The 17,479-nt window shown below is 32.4% G+C and overlaps 1 protein-coding gene across 7 annotated transcripts in view; it reads left to right on the top strand.

The window, feature by feature from the left end:
* The window catches only part of SLC4A10 (solute carrier family 4, sodium bicarbonate transporter, member 10), a 356,167-nt gene that overhangs the window by 13,490 nt on the left and 325,198 nt on the right, over window positions 1-17,479 (top strand). The gene's annotated exons all lie outside the window — the stretch shown is intronic.

The raw sequence follows: 17,479 nt of genomic DNA, 5'->3' as shown, positions 1-17,479 counted from the left end.
TTTGGCCTTGTCTTTTCACTTTCTTGATGGTGACTTTTGAAAAACAAATTTTAAATTTTGATGAAGTTCAGTTTATCAATTTATTCTTTTATTGATTGTGCTTTTGATGTAGAATTCAAGAACTCTGCCTAGACCAAGATCACAGATATTTTCTTCTGGAAGTTTTACAAGTTTCAGCCCTTATTTAGATCGATGATCTGTTTTGAGTTAATTTTTGTGTGTGGTGTGAGATAAGGATCTAAGTTCATTTTTTTGCATATAGATATTCAACTGTCCCAGCATTTGTTGAAAAGGTTACCTTCCCCCTGAATTTTCTTTGCAGCTTCGTTGAAAGTCAATTGACTCTAAATAAATTTTCCCCCCGTGGTTTTCAATTCTGTTCTGTTGATCTATATGCCTGCCCTTACTCTAATACCATACTGTCTTGATTACTGAGGATTTATTGTAAAATTTGAAATCAGGTAATGCAAATCCTTTGAGTTTGTTCTGTTTTGGCTGTTCCAGGTCTTTTGCATTAACACATAAATTTTTGGATCTGCTTATTGACTTCTGTAAAAATTCTGTAGCGATTTTGATAGGGATTGCTTTGGAGAATTGCCATCTTGACAATACTGAGTCTTCAAAAATGTGAATGTGGACTGTCTCTTCATGACCTTAGATCTCTAATTTCTCATAGCAGTGTTTTGTAGTTTTGTTTGTTTTAGTGAGAATGTCTATGCAATATATCAAGGGTGACACCAAAATTCCTGAAGTGCCAAACGTCTGTTGTTGTATAATTGACAGAGCACTTAAAGTAGATATAAAAAATTTAGTATTTTTTTCTGCTAAGCAAAGAGATTAATGAGAACTTTAAACTCAGGACTGTCTGCATCAGAATCATCAGGAGGCTTAGTTAAAAATGCAAGTTCCAGGCCTTACTCAAGCCTGTCAGCTCAGAATATCAGAGTAGTACCAGGAAACCAGCATTTTAAAGAGCTCTCTTGGTGTTTTTTATGTACATTGATGTTTGAGAATTTTTGCCTTAAAAAATTAACAAAAGAGAAAAATCAGTGTATGTTTTAAAATTATTTTAGTTATGGGAATGCTAAGAAACCAAGTTTTAAAATAAAACAGAGAGGCATTTTTTATAAATCATAACAGGCTAGAAAATTAATTGCTTACTGCCCATTATATATATTTAGAATTTATTACATAATCACTTTGCAATACTGTGTATGCTGTGATTTTAAATATATGTATTTAAACTGTTTTACTTATATAAATGCACATAACTTTTTTCCTCAATTACAATGCTAGATTCTTGAAAGCAATCTATTTTAGATAATTTTGTGTTCCTCTCACAGAGCCAAGTACATGGAACTCTTTCTTAAACATGTCATGGATGATATGTTAGGTAGCAACACTGGTAGATGTTAATTATGAAGAGCTTGGACTTTGGAGTCAGACAGTCCTAACTGTTCCAATTAGTAGAAATGTCAACTTTGGTAATTTACTTAGGTGTTCAAAGTCTTACTTTTCCTATCTATCTGTAAATAGGAATGGTAACAATAAGTAATTTTTCTTATCTATGAAATTGGAATGGTAACAATAATAGTATGTACTTCACAGGTTTATGAGAATTGATGAAATAAGTTATACTGTTCAGACTAATAATTCAGTAATATTATTATTGTTATTATTGGCTTGATATTTTTCCCTTTGAATAAAAATAATTACACAAGATTTTTATACCTGATATGCATAATTCATTCAATCATTGATTCAATAATGCTTACTCAATAACTTGATTTATCCATTTAATAGTAATGTAGAAATGTACCAATAACATAATCTGGTAAGTATAATAATATATTTTTCCTAATTATAAAGTTATACTCATTTTTTAGAAAAGCTCAGAAAGCACAGAAAATAAATATGAAAGAAAACACTCATTTTGTTATTTTTAAAACTTTATTTTGTGATCATTTTGCACTTACAAAGTCATTGCAAAAATAGTACACAGAGTTTCCATGTACCTTTCATTCACCTTACCCTAATGTTAACATCTCACATAACTATAGTTAATTATCAAAACCAGGAAGTTAACATTAATACAATTATATTAATTAAACTATCATGTTTTTACTCAGATATCACTAGCTTTTCCACTAATATCCTTTTTCTGTTCCAGGATACAATTCAGAGTACTATATTATGTTTAGATATCAGGTGTCTTTAGTCCTCCACAATTTGTGACAGTTACTCAGTCTTCCCTTATCATTCATGACCTTTCCACTCTTGAAGTATACAGGTCAATTTTTTTTTGTAGATTGTCTCTCAATTTGCGTTTGTTTGAAGTTTTTATAATTAGATTGAAGTTGTGCATTGTTTGTTAAAGATACCATGGAAGTCCCTGCATTCATGCATTGTATATTATTTCTGATGATGTTAATCTTGATTATGGAGGTGTCTCCTCGTTTTTTTTCACTGGGAAGTTTTCTCTTTGTAATAATATCTTGAGGGAGATATTTTGAGACTTTGCAAATATCCTCTTTCTCCTCAAATTTTGTACACTGATTTTAGCATGCATTGGTGAATATTTCCTGTACCATTTATTACAGTGGTGTTTCCCTCATGGTGATTTTCTATTTTTCTTATTCTTTTTGCATTTAGAAATTGAAATTCTATAGGGAAGAGCTGTTGCTTCTTCTCCATTTATTTATTTATTCAGTTAGTTACTTATTTAGGTATGGACTCAAACATATTTTATTCTATGGGCCATATTCAATACTCTTAGTATTTTTTTTTTTTTGCTCATATTGTTTTATCTTTGGACATTGGGAACTCCATCAATTGGCTCTAATGTCCTTTCAACATACTTTCATCCTTTTGTGAGCACTTCTTACTATCTGGAACCACAAGGTTTTACAGCATCATTTTATATTTTACCTGCCTTGGCCCTGGAATCAACCACATCTTCAAAAAGCTACTAGGCTAATTTTTGAGGCTGTTTATAAATATTGCTGAAATTCCTTCCAGAAAGATTGTATACTGGTTTTCACTTCCACTACAGGATTCACCAGTATTTAAATAACTTTGTCAATTGGCCTGGTAAACACTTTACTTATCCTTTCTTTTGTGTCCATTTCCAACTTTGTTTGCTATTAGTGTTTCACAATGAAGTAGTTTTTTTAAAAAAATCACAGTTCAGAAGAAACTTTGAAGCATTTGAAAAATTTCTTAGTTTAGTTCTAACTTATCTTTTGTATACCTGGCTCCCTTGTACAGTGAAGATATGACCTCTAGCCCCATCATTACATATCCTCACTAGATACCATTTTGGCCATGAAAATTTTCATTCTTCTTTGAATAATGAATGAAATGGTTTACGTGCTTTCTCAAAAACTGCATTCTTTTCTGAAAAAAAAAATTATAAGAAAAAAGTTGAGAGAGGTCCACTTGAGGTATTTCAGTATCTTATCCTTTTTCTCAGTCTTACTGCTTATTACTCTGTGATAGACTAGATATAGATACTCATTTATTGTATTGAGATGATTTTTATGTCCAATACTTTCATCTATATCACTCCTCATGAAGAGACTGTCATTCTTATTTGAACTATCCAGTAACTTTTGTATCATCAAAACCATGTTAAAGAAGTACCTGAAGATCCTGATACATGACAAACTTTACAAAAGTAAAATTGCTAGACCTCCCTATATGTTGTTACTTAAACAAAACATAATGATTTGAGCCTGCTCATAATACTCTGATTTAATAATTCTGCTTTTTATCTTTAAAAATAATCAGTTTTTAAGAACTGATATTAGAATTAATCTATTTTAAATCAAGTAACTTAGTAAAAGTTATACAACAGTAACTGTTTCACATTTGTTGTGGCATTGTGAATATGATAGTACTTTCTATTTAGGTCTTTAACATAAATATCTATTATACATAGTTATTATAAAAACTAAACAACAACAAATCCCCAACAAAAATCCTTTTATACTTGTGTTAGAAGTCATTTTGATCATAGTGCTAATCTAATAAAGGGAATTGGAATCTCCAGTAAAGACCATTTGTGTAATATAAGATAATAAAATATTTTGCTAAATCTTTATGAGGACAAAGGAGTGGTGAACTTAATATCTGATTTTTCCATTAAAAAAACATAAAGCTGTCTCATAATTCAGGAAATTCTAACCATACAATATTTATTTAAAACATATTGACCCAGCCTTGAATGCAGCTTTAAAAAGATAAACCTTTCACAAAAGTGCTTTTAGTAGCTTTTATGATTTAAAAATCTCATTCTACTTCTTTCCACATACTTAACCATCACTATTTCTCAGCAATATAATTCGGTATTTCTAATCTTTCTCATCTATCTAAATGGATTTCCCACATCTTTGCAGATGGTTGCATGGTCTGATATAGAACAAACAATGAATACTTATATCTTTGATTCGCCAGAATAGTGATGTATCTCAATGTGGAAATATCTAATTAGCTCAAGTAACCCTTTTGATTTCAAATATACCAAATATTTTAGATTGAATTCTACCACCTAACTTTCATGTAAGTTTCATTTACTTTGAAACTTTTTGGCATCAGAATTAGCTTTTCTTGGAATAATACACTTTCCGTATGTTTTTCTCGGTTCAAAAAAAAAAAAAATCTTTAAAGGGAATAAAAAGGCTTTAAAAGTTTATTGAATCTCATATTGTTCCATAAAACAATGATTTGGTGATTTTTTCAATAATTTGTATACACACATTTACATTTCTCTCTTTTTTTTTTTTTCCTTTTTGTCTTTTTTTTTTTTACTGACCGGTAACGGGATCGCAACCCTCGGTGTCGCGCCCGTACCGGGGACCGGCAATGGGATTGCAACCGCCCGCACCGCACTCAGCCAGTGAGCAGGAACCAGTCTCCACATGGGATCCGAACCCTCGGTGGGGGCGCCGCCGCGCTCCCAAGCGGCGCACTCTCCAGTGTGCCACCAGGCTGGCCCTACATTTCTCTTAAAAAATACCTGCATATTTAGAAAATGAGGCGTGAAAATGCTTGGCAAAATGCAATTAAAATTGAGAACAAATATTAATATGTGAATGGTCTGTATAATTTAATGAATCTGAAATTTTATTTAATTCATTTACATTAATTACCCTTATGGTAGTGTTTTATTAAGTAAGATTGAAGGGAATAAAGAAGTGACCTTTCTGCCTTTTAAAAGAAATACGGCAGAAATTCAATCTATTTAGGGAGGTATAAGGAAGTTCCAATCATGGGCATCAGAAACATTTTGCACTGCTTTGATCATAATATCTTTGTGCAGATGGATGATCCATGATAGAAGGAGATTAAGATTAGTACAAATAAATAAGACTCTAAATTATTTCCGATTCTCTTTTTAAGTCAATAGCTTCTTGTTTCTTAAACCTTTTACTAAGATTACTATAGAGAAGGAAAAATCCTTTAGCTCAAGGTTTCTTTTCTTTAGCCCAGTTTAGAATATTCATGCGCTTAAGCTGTGAAATCTCATGGAAATCTCATTTCAATTTTCATTCATTTTTGTAGACCTGTATTGTATACCAAGCTTCCTTTAATATTTATAAGTATTCTAACTAGGGATGGTGGAAAGGAAACAGCCTGAGGAAAAGGTAATATGTAATTCAGTATAGATAACTTTTAGTCTGCACCTGACTATTCTATGAATTAAATCATGTTTCTTTGAAAGTTTGATGGAATCTTACATTTCCACTGAATTAAATAGTGAAATATGTGCTGTTGAGCTATAAAATGACTAGAAACCAGCCAGCTTGAGGAAGGCAAAGGTCAAAAGGCTTTTATTTTTTATTGCTACAGTTTAGATAGTTAGCATTTGAAAAATCAATACTTTATTGAATATTAATTCAGAATGAGCATGTACTTCCTTTAAATAATTTGGAAATAAATGAATTTGAATTTAAGTTTTGCATGCCACTAAATACTTAGTGTTTTGGACCATTTTTACCTCAATTCAACTGGCAGTTATTTATTTCCAATGTGGCATATATACTTTTGATGAAAAGCTGCATCCAAATATAAGCTGATGTTTAAAACTATTTTTTACATAGAAATGGCATACATCTCATATATGACAGAAAAGCTAATTGTTTCATGCACAGTAAGACAGTCTATTCTATAATGAAGTCATTTAAGGAACACTTTTATTCATTGCACATGAAGTGAATTGATTTAAGTAGAACATCTACTTTTGAACACAATAGATTGGAGAATTTAGAGTAGTATGATTCATGCTTATGATGGTAGCACATGTATGCTTGCCTGCCTCATTACCCTTCTCTTATGTCCTGGTTTATTTATGCTAACCAAAGATACTCTTTCCTTTCCTTGTGGCCTCTAGTCTTCTTTTTCTTATTGACAACACTTATTAGAAACTTATTTGTATGTGTAGAAAATGAATTAAATAAGGACTGACTACAAGATAATGTTCCACAAGGAATAATAATTGGTAATTAATAAATTAAAATTGTCCAGTTTCATTTTTTTTTAAATCTGTTTTTGGATTAACTCTGTTAATAGATTTTTTTTCCTTTTTGTCTTTTTTCGTGACCGGTAACGGGATCGCAACCCTCGGTGTCGCGCCCACACCGCGCTCAACCAGTGAGCGGACCGGTCTCTATATGGGATCCGAACCCTCGGCAGGAGTGCCGCCGTGCTCCGAAGCGCCACACTCTACCGAGTGCGCCACCAGGCCAGCCCTCTGTTAATAGATTTGAATAATGTAAATATTTGATTTTGTATAATTTTTGTTTTGTAGCAAGATTTCAAGCTTAGCCAACATTTCAATGTGTTCATGCCAGTTATCAAACTATGTTTTATTTGAACTAAAAAATTAATAACCTTTATAATAGTGTTTATGACCTTACCATTTGTTCCAGGGATATTTTATAGACACTTGTAAGGTTCTATTTTAAGCCAGGAGTTATCATATATATTTCCATCCCTATCCAGTATTCTTCAAAGAAAAAAAAACATACAAGTGAGACAAAGTGGAGTTTATTTATTAAAACATTTTGTAGACTTTTTGGACTACAATTTGAAATGACAGTAAGGTTACAATAAAACAAGAAGGAATGGATCTTAATCCATCTAGTACTTCATGCAGTAAGTGATGAGGCAAGAAAGAGTTAGACATCATCTGATTTTTGGAGGTAATAATTTAGTAATCAGGAGCAATTGGGGGTTGAAAGGGACTCTCTTTTATTTCTAAAAGGAGAATGGGTATGCTGTATTAATCCATAAATTCTCCTTAAAAAGGAAGTAGAAAAAATATGTCAGGCCAAATGTAAACATTCCACTTTGTTTATTGATGTCCAAGTATGGGAAGGATTTTGGGAATTTACAGTAATTTTTCTCTGTCTTGGTTTTACATGCTCCTATGAAACAATGTGATTTGATAGAAATTTTGTTAAAAACTCCAGATATACCAGTAATATTTTTCATACTACAAGACTTCTTTTGATAATATTTGTCCATAGCTAATACAATCAGAATTACACACACACACACACACACACACACACATACACAGAAACAAAAAAACTTAATAAAGAGAAATGTACAGGAAAGACAAAGACAACATATGAGTCTTACTGGCCGCAACCTGATCTTTTCCCCCAGGTTTTCACAAGTGAATTAGTGATTATATAATTTTTGTCTGACTTTCTATTTACATATTCCTTTCTCAACAACTATTATGGTGGTTTTTTATTATGTGAATAAAGATACAAGAGTTCACCTTTGGTTATTTTGGATAAAGCCTGCACAAGAAAACACACTGTATTGTTTGGGTTTTGTTATATTTTTAAGAAGCTAAGATTTTTAAAAAATGTAATATTGCCAGAGAATTTAGTGTTGGCTGAACATTCAAATTGAAAACCAAGTAAAGTAATTTTACATAAATCTGAGAGCCAGTCAAAATAATGAACAATGAACATTTATTAAGTGCTAAGGGTGTGTTTTGAAACTTCGTCCTAATTCTTGTTCACTTCTGTGGACCTGTTTTATATACAGAACTCTCTTTAATATTAGTAAGCATTTACCCACGGATGGGGGAAAGGAAATATCCTACGAAAAAATGATAATATAATTCAATATTGATAACTTCTATTATGCATATGACTATTCTATGAATTAGATCATGCTTTAAATAAAGTTTGACAGAAGCTTAAATTTCCACCGCATTTAATAGTGAAGTATGTGCAGAATTTAGCTATTGCACAAAGGTTTATATCTTTTGGTGCTAGTGGTTTTTTTGGGGAAAGGCTATGTTATTTTGTGATCTATTTATAGTGCAGCTGAGCAGGTAAATTGATTAAGGGTCAGGTTCAGAATCAGGCTAGAGATGCATACAAGTAAAGTTGAGGCTCAGAATAAAAATTTAGAGTATCCTCTGTTTATACCACTTGGCTTAATCTCTTTAAAAACTAGCTAGATTTCTTTGTGATGTTCTTCAAATTAAGTAGCTCAGATTTACTTGATTATGCCTTTATACCACATTGACTTTTAGGATGCTAAAAATAGAACAATGGAAAAAAATCTAACTCATTTTTGCCAGTTTGAATTGTGCATCAAAAATAAATGGGAAGTATTTTGAGGCTGTAAAGCAGAAAACACCAGACTAAATTAATAACTTTCACACTATTACTCCAGATAGTGTTGAAGTATTTATATCTACACATTACAGCTCAAATTCATCTTTGTATATCCCCTTAACTGATTTGAAAATCCTGTATATGAATCAAAAGAGATTTGAAGACATGTTTTCAAATGTCTATGTAAGTATATATATATTTTATAATCAGCACTGCTGATAATGCTCTAAACCTTTAACTAGTAAATGGTTTCTCTCATAAATTAAGTTAGTTGCTTCAAAATTAGAAATAACCAGTGCCACAGATATTTTTATCCTTGATATATTGATAAATCTTATGGAAAGCCTAGGTACTGTGATATAAAAACATTTTACATTTGTTGAAATCTTCCCTTTCACCTAGTTTTTATATTTATTGTTTATGGAATTTTCATTATTTTAGGTAGCAAGAGTTTTATGACAGCATAATTTCTACTTTTTCTAAAATAGGTACTATTTTTGTAGCAGTGGCATATCTTTTATGCTCAGAGATTTTAGAGCAGGCTTTTAAAAAAATCAACCTTTTCTTTTTCTGGAATGATTATATAGGATCTTCTTAAGTGAAGACTGTTGACAAAATCTGTTTTGGTTTCTCTCTCATTGGGAAAAATCAAATTACCCTGATTTAACTTTGAAATTAGGTAGTTCCTCAGATGTCTTTGTAACCACATAGTTAACAAGATTTACATGCCTATCATGCTTAATAGTGTTGTAATTCTTCAAACAATTCAACAGATTAATTTCAGAAATTTCAACCTGTAAGGATGATTGTCAAGGAACCTATTTATTTTCATGTCCAAATCAGAACAGATTAAACCACAAAGAATTTGAAATAATAATTAATAATCAAGATGATATGTCCAAATCAGTCTCATTTTTTATGCACACAAATGCAGTAATAATGGTAAATTTTTGATATTGTATTTCATCAATATTTTAGAATATTTAATACAAAATAATTTTTGTTTTAGTGTAGACATCCACCAAAATTTGAAATTAATTTCAAAGCTAATTTCAAATGTACAAATTAATTTAAGAAAATTTCTATCTCTAGAAAAAGATGAAAGCACAGATAGTTATGGAGTGATTAGTTGTCTTTTGTGCTCGTATCAGAGAAAAAAGGGGAATCTAGGTTGACTGAACTAAAAAATAAAAGTATTAGATAACATTATCGAAATTTATAGTAATTCTCTTTCAAGCCATTTTCTCTGTAGATTGTTTCCTTAAAATCTGAATACCAGTAATTTCTATTTTTGGATTTTATATACTGTAAGTTTTTCCTTCATCCAGATGTCACATAGACCAGACAAGTTGGATTAGAGGGGTGGGTCCAGTCTCATAAAGTAGTTCTTCACCAAGTACTCACTGCAGAGCAATGATGCCAACCCCATTAAGCAGCAGGATGGCTTAAAAGCTCTTCAAAAGTTCTTTTACCAGTAGTATAGCACCCATGCCTTTTTGAAAATATTACCATATCTACGATATCATTTCTGCCTCCGCTCCCCCCTCCCCCCGGTATCTCTATGAAACAAGTAGGGCAGGGCAGGCAGCATTAGTTTCCAGAAAAAATGATAAATTCAGGCTCAGTTGGGCTAAGTGATTTGATCATGATGCAGTTACATTAGCTGCAAAACCAGCACTAGAATGCAGATACCTTGAACCTTAATTTGGTCAAATTTTTTTCTGTTACTCTATGAAATGGCAGAGTTCTTTATATCTTCCTCAGTTGAGGCTGCAGCTGTGCTTTTTAAAACACATATCTTATGTGGTCACTTATTCACTTACTCATCCATTTAAATAAGGACTTGGTTCAGCTATATCCAGTTTCCCATGAAAGCTTGGTGCTTTCTAGGTGAGAATTTTGAAGGGATTATTGTGGTATTTATTGGAGAATGGTTATTGCTGAAACAATAATTGATAAGTAGGACCGAAATGTTCTTTAATAACAAGAAATTCCTAATACTTAAAAAATTAATTTAATTTATTTGTAAAAAAAATAGAGGCTAAGATTTCAGTTGATTACCACCCTCAGTGCTGGTGCCCTCCATTCTCCCCAGAGTTACTGTCATCTGTTTGGTGACCATGTTTCTAGACCTTGCATGTACCCATAGATAATACATAACATTGTGGGTGTTTCCAAAAGTTGCATCATATTATCACTTTATAAATTGCTTTTTTATTTAATCAATATGTTTTGGAGATCTATACATGTTGGATGATTGATCTACCTCAGTTTATCAGTTGCATATGCCCCAGTCTATGTAACTATTTCTCTATTGATGGGCATTTAAGTAAGTTGTTTTTGGTTTTTTTTTCCTTTTATAGATAATGCCTCAGTGAAAAATTTACATCTTTGGAGTAGATACTGAGACACCTAACTGCATTAAAAATTTTACTAGATGTTGAGAAAATTGTCCTCCAGATTGGCTGACCCAAATTTTATGCAGTCTTTGAGATTTTTTTTGTTAACCATGCCATCACTCAAATGTAATATTATAAAAAATGTTTTTGCCAATTTAATGAATGAAAAACAATATGTGATTATTTTTAAAGTTTATATTTATTTCCTTAGAATATATTTTTAATTTTATTGGTCATTTTTTCTTCTGTGAATTGCCTAGTCATAGTTTTGTTCACTTAACAAAATAAACTCTTTGTCTATAGATTCTTTTAGACTTCTTACTGTTTTGTCTATTAATTATTACACATTTTATTTTCAAGGCTTATTTTATTTTATTAATATATTTTATTTTGCCTGTTCATGGTGTTTTTTTTCAATAGAAGTTTTTCATTGTGAGGTACTGAAACATTAACTTTTTGTTTGTCAATTTCTAATTTTTGTATTTTACTCAAGTTCTTAAATATATTCTTGACATGTATAGTTTTGAAGAAAAAATTTTTGGTCTTTAACCTAACTAGACATTTTTTGGTAGTGCTTTAAGACAGGCATTTAATTTTATAATTTTAAATCTAATAATTTTAAGAAAACTAATCTTTTTTATTTTGGAATAAGTTTAGATTTATAGAAAAGATGCAAAGACACACAGAGTCCCCACATACCCTTTACCCAGTTTCCTCTAATATTAACATCATACATGGCACATTTGTCAAAACTAAGGAATTAACACTGGTGTATTACTTTTAGTTGAGCAATAGATTCTGTTCAGATTTCACCAGTTTATCCTCCAATGGCCTTTTTGTTGTTGTTGGAAGATCTTATCCAGGATACTGCATTGAATTTGGTAGTCATGTCTCCTTAGTCTCCTCTGATTTGTGACAGTTTCCTTCTTTTTTCTTCCATGACCTTGATACTTTTAAAGAGTACTAGTCAGATGTTTTGTAGAATGTCCCTTGATTTGGGTTTGTCTGATGTTTTCTGCATGATTAGCCTGGAGTTATGTGGTTTTAGGAAGAACACCACAGAGTCAAAATGCCTTTTTCATTGCATCATATCAAGTGGTACCTGATATCAACACGACTTATCCCTGGTGATGTTAATCTTGATCAATTGGTTAGAGTAATGTCTGCCAATTTTCTCCACTGTAAAGTTACTATTTTACCTCTTCCATACTCTATTTGTTGGAATCCACTCATTAAGTCCAGTCTACACTCAATGGTGAGGGGAAGCTCTACCTCCTGGAAGGGAGTAAGTATCTACGTATCTTATTTGTATTTATATAATATTTGTGCTTATTATTCTACAAGAAAAATTTATCCATTTTCCCCATATATCTATTTATTCCATCATTTATTTATATCACTATGGACTCATGGATGTTTACATTATATATTGTGTTATAACCCAATATGACATTATTTTGTTGCTCAAATTATTACAACTTTGGCCATTGGCAGCTTTCAGGTTGGCTCCTAATACGTATACAATACAAATATAATTTATATAACATTGAATAATATATTTCTTCATAAAAGTTTTAATTTTGAGATACTGTTTGTTACATGAGTCACCTGTCATTTTAAAATTCCTAAGTAGACCAACATTCAAGCCAATAGATTTCAGCCTGAGAATTAGAAATCCTTTTATAACAATTTTTTTTTGAAGGGGGAAAGTAGCATGATCATTGACTAGAAGGTGACATTGCTCATTTCTCCCCATAAGATAGAGACTACACTGTTGTGTTTACCTGTAACCAAAAACTACAACACCCTATCCAATGGTCAACATAAAACACATTTACAGGAGGAAGCCTATCTCCTCAAAAGCCACTCTTGAGTATTAGAAATTATTACTGCTCAATCACTCTCCCAGACACCAATGTAGGTATACTAGAACTACAAAAAACCCAAGAAAACATGACACACACACAGAAATACAGTAATTCTCCAATACCAGACATCCCCAAAAGGAAATCTATGAAATGTTTGAGAAGGAATTTCAAGCAATATTCTTAAGGAAACTCAGTGAGACACAAGAAAGCTCAGATAGACAACACAAGGATATGAAAAAAAAACCTACAGGATCTGAAGGAGGATCTTTATAAAGAAATATATATCTTAAAAAAGAGTGAAGCAGAACTCTTGCAACTGAAGGATTCCTTCAATCAAATAAAAAATACATTTGAGAGCTTAAGCAACAAGCTAGAGCAAGCAGAAGAAAGAATTTCTGACCTTGATGACAGACTTTTTGAAATAACCCAGGTAGACAGAAAAAAAAAGAAAGGAAAGAAAGAGAATTTTAAAAAGTGAAGAAAATCTACAAAAGCTGTCAGACAACCTTACGCATAAAAATGTCTAAATATTGGATGATCTGGAAGAGGAGGAGAAAGGAAAAGGTATTGAAAACCTCAAAAAAATAATAGCTGTAACTTCCCAGGTATTGGGAGAGATATGAACTTCCATATCTAAAAGACTCAAAGATCTGCAATCAGAATCAGTCCGTAAAGATCCTCACTGAGACACATTGTAGTCAAACAGTCAAAAGTCAAAGACAAAGAGAGAATCCTATAAATATCAAGAGAAAAGCATCAAGTCAACTATAAAGGAGTCCCATCAGACTAACAGCAGATTTCTCAGCAAAAACCTTGCAGGTCAGGAGAGAATGGAATGATATATTCAAAATACTAAAAGAAAAAAACATGTCAACCAAGGATTCTATACCCAAGAAGTCTATCCTTCAAAATGAAGGAGATATAGTGTATTTCCCAAACAAACAAAAACTGTGAGAGTTCACCTTCACATAACTGACCCTATGAGAAATCTTCAATGCAGTACTACATCTGGAAACCAAAAAACGATAACCACCACCTTGAAAACATGAGACAGGAAAAAGAAAAAAACCAAAAACCAAAAAACTACTGGTAGAACAGATATGCCAATGATAAAGAGAAAGAAATGATATCTTACCTCATGAGAAACCAATAAACACAGAAGGCAAACAATAAAAGGGGAAAAAAGGAACAAAAGATATTTAAAACATCCAAAAGAGAATTGATAAAATGCCAAGAGTAAGACAACACCTTTCATTAACAATGCTAAATACAAACAGACTGAATTCCCCACTCAAAAGACATAGATGGGTTGAATAGATTAAAAAACATGACTCAACCATATGCTGCCTACAAGAAACTCACCTCACCTTAAAGACTCACAGACTCTAATAGTGAAGGGATGGAAAAATATTTAGCACATAAATGGAAACCAAAATGATCAGGAGTGGCTAGTCTCATATCAGATGAACTAGACTTTAAACCAAAAACCACAGCAAAAGACAAAGAAGGTCATTATATAATGATAAAGGGATCTATCCAGAAAGAGAATATAACAATCATAAATATATATGCACCCAACACCGGAGCACCTAGACATATAAAGCAAACACTTTTAGACCTAAGAAAAGAGATTGACTCCGATACAATAATAGTTGAGGACCCCAACACCCCTCACTCAACATTGGACAGATCATTTAGGAAACAAATCAACAGAGAAACAGAATTTAAACTACACTTTAGAGCATTTGGACTTCACAGGCATCTACAGAACATTTCATCCAATAACTACAGAATTTACATTCTTCTCATCAGCACATGAAATATTCTCCAGGATAGAACACATGTTAGGTCACAAATCAAGTCTCAGCAAATTAAAAAAAAAATCATTTCAAGTATCTTTTCAGACCACAATGGATTAACACAAGAAGTCAATAACAAGAGAAACTTTGGGACCTATACAAATACATGGAAATTAAACAAAATGCTCCTGAACAGCCTATGGGTCAAAGAAGAAATTAAACAGAAAATCAAAAAATTTTTTGAAACTAATGAAAATAAAGACACATCATACCACTTGTGGGATACTACAAAAGCAATACTAAGAGGGGGAGTTGTTGCAATAAATGCTTGCATCAAAAGAATAAAAAGACTTCAAATAAATGACCTAGCATCAAAACCTGAAAGAACTAGAAAATCAAGAGCAATCCAGTTCCAAAATTAGTAGATAAAAAGAAATAATTAAGATCAGAGAAGAGTTAAATGAAATAGAGACCAAAAAAAAGGTACAAGAGATCAACAAAACAAAAAGATGTTTTTTTTGAGAAGATAAACAAAATAGACAAACTGTTAACTAGAAACTAAAAAAGAAGAGAGAGGACCCCAATAACAAAAATTAGAAATGAAAAAGGATACATTACAACTGATACCACAGATATACAATCATTAAAGACTATTAGGAGCAAGGATACACCAAAAAATTTGCAAATTTGGAGGAAATGGATATATTTCTGAACACATACAAACTACCAAGACTGAACCAAGAAGACATAGAAAACTGGAACAGACCAATAACAAGCAGTAGATTGAAGCAGTAATTAGCAGGCTCCCAACAAAGAATAGCCCAGGACCAGATGGCTTCACAGCTTAATTCTAACAAACCTTTTATAACTAATTAATACCAATCCTTTCCCAACTACTGCAAAAAATTGAAACAGAGGCCATTCTCCTGAACTTATTCTGTGAGGCCAACATCATCCTGATACCATAATCAGACAAAGATATAACAACAAAAAAGAAAGCTACAGGCGAATGTCCTTGATGAACATAGACACAAAAATTCTCAACAAAATATTAGGAAATAGAATATAGCGAAACATCAAATATATTATACATCATGATCAAGTGGGATTCATCCCAGGTGCAAGGATGATTCAATATATGCATATCAATAAATGTGACACAAGACATCGATAAAATCAGGGCAAAACCATATGATTATCTCAATAGATGCAGAAAAAGCATTTGACAAAATTCAACACAACTTTATGATAAAGACTCTCAACAAATTAGGTATAGAAAGAAAATATCTCAACACAATTAAAGCCTTATGGCAAACTCACCACCAGTATTATCCTGAATGGGGAAAAGCAGAAAGTTTTTCTCTTAAGAACAGGAATAAGACAGGGATGCCCACTCTTACCATTCCTATTTAGCATAATGTTGGAAGTACTAGCCAGAGCAATCAGGCAAGAGAAAGAAATGGTACCCAGATTGGAAAAGATGAAGTCAATCTGTCCCTGTTTGCAGATGACATGATCCTATATATAGAAAATCCTAAAGACTCTACCACAAAACTCCTAAATCTGGTAAATGAATTCAGTAACTTGTAGGATGCAAAATCAACATACAAAAATAAGTAGCATTTTTATACACTGAAAATGAACTAGTAGAAAAAGAAATCAAGAAAGCAAGCCCATTTACAATAGATAACAAAAAATAAATAAAATACCTGGGAATAAATTTAACTAAGGAGATAAAAGATCTCTGCAATGAGAACTACCCTTGAAAGAAATTAAAGAGGGCACAAAAACATGAAAAGACATTCCATGCTCTTGGATTGGAAGTATTAACATTCTGAGAATGTCCATACTACCTAAAGTGATCTACAGATTCAATGCAGTCCCCATCAAAATATCAATGACATTCTTCACAGAAATAGAAAAAGCAACCCTAACATTTATATGGAACAACAGAAGACCCCAAATAGCCAAAGCAATCCTTTGGTGGGGGGGCACAGAGGCATTACACTACCTGACTTCAAATTATGCTACAAAGCTATAGTAACTAAAACAGCATGATGTTGTCATGAAAACAGATTCATGGACTAATGGAACAAAATAGAGAACCCAGAAATCAATTCATGTACTTATAGTCAACTGATCTTTGACAAAGGCTTCAAGAACATACATTGAGGAAAGGATGCCTTCTTCAATCAGTTGTGCTGGGAAAACTGGATGCCCATATGTAGAAGAATGCAATTAGACCTATACATTTCTCCATCTGCCACAATCAACTCAAAATGGATTAAAGATTTAAATATAAGACCTGAAACTATAAAACTTCTAGAAGAAAACCTAGGGGAAACACTTCAGGTAATAGGACTGGCCAAAGACTTTATGAATAAAACCTCAAAAATACAGGCAGCAAAATTAAAAATAAACAAATGGGATTATATCAAACTAAAAAGCTTCTGCACAGCAAAAGAAACAACAGAGCAAAAAGACAACCTACAGAATGGGAGAAGATATTTGTTAACTCCACATCTGACAAGGGATTAATATCCAGAATATACAAGGAACTCAAATAACTTAATAGTAAAAAGCCAAATAATCTGATTTAAAAATTGGCAAAAGAGGGCCGGCCCGGCGGCGCACTGGATAGTGCGCCGCTTGGGAAGCGCGGCGGCGCTCCCGTCTGAGGGTTCGGATCCCACGTACAGACCGGCTCCCGCTCACTGGCTGAGCGAGGCGCGGGAGCAACACCGAGGCTTGCGATCCCGTTGCCGGTC

The sequence above is a fragment of the Galeopterus variegatus genome, unplaced genomic scaffold (genome assembly GCF_000696425.1).
Source record: "Galeopterus variegatus unplaced genomic scaffold, G_variegatus-3.0.2 Scaffold1, whole genome shotgun sequence".
Lineage (NCBI taxonomy): Eukaryota > Metazoa > Chordata > Mammalia > Dermoptera > Cynocephalidae > Galeopterus > Galeopterus variegatus.
The sequence above is the reverse complement of the archived record's forward strand: the minus strand, read 5'-3'. Positions and strand labels throughout refer to the sequence as shown.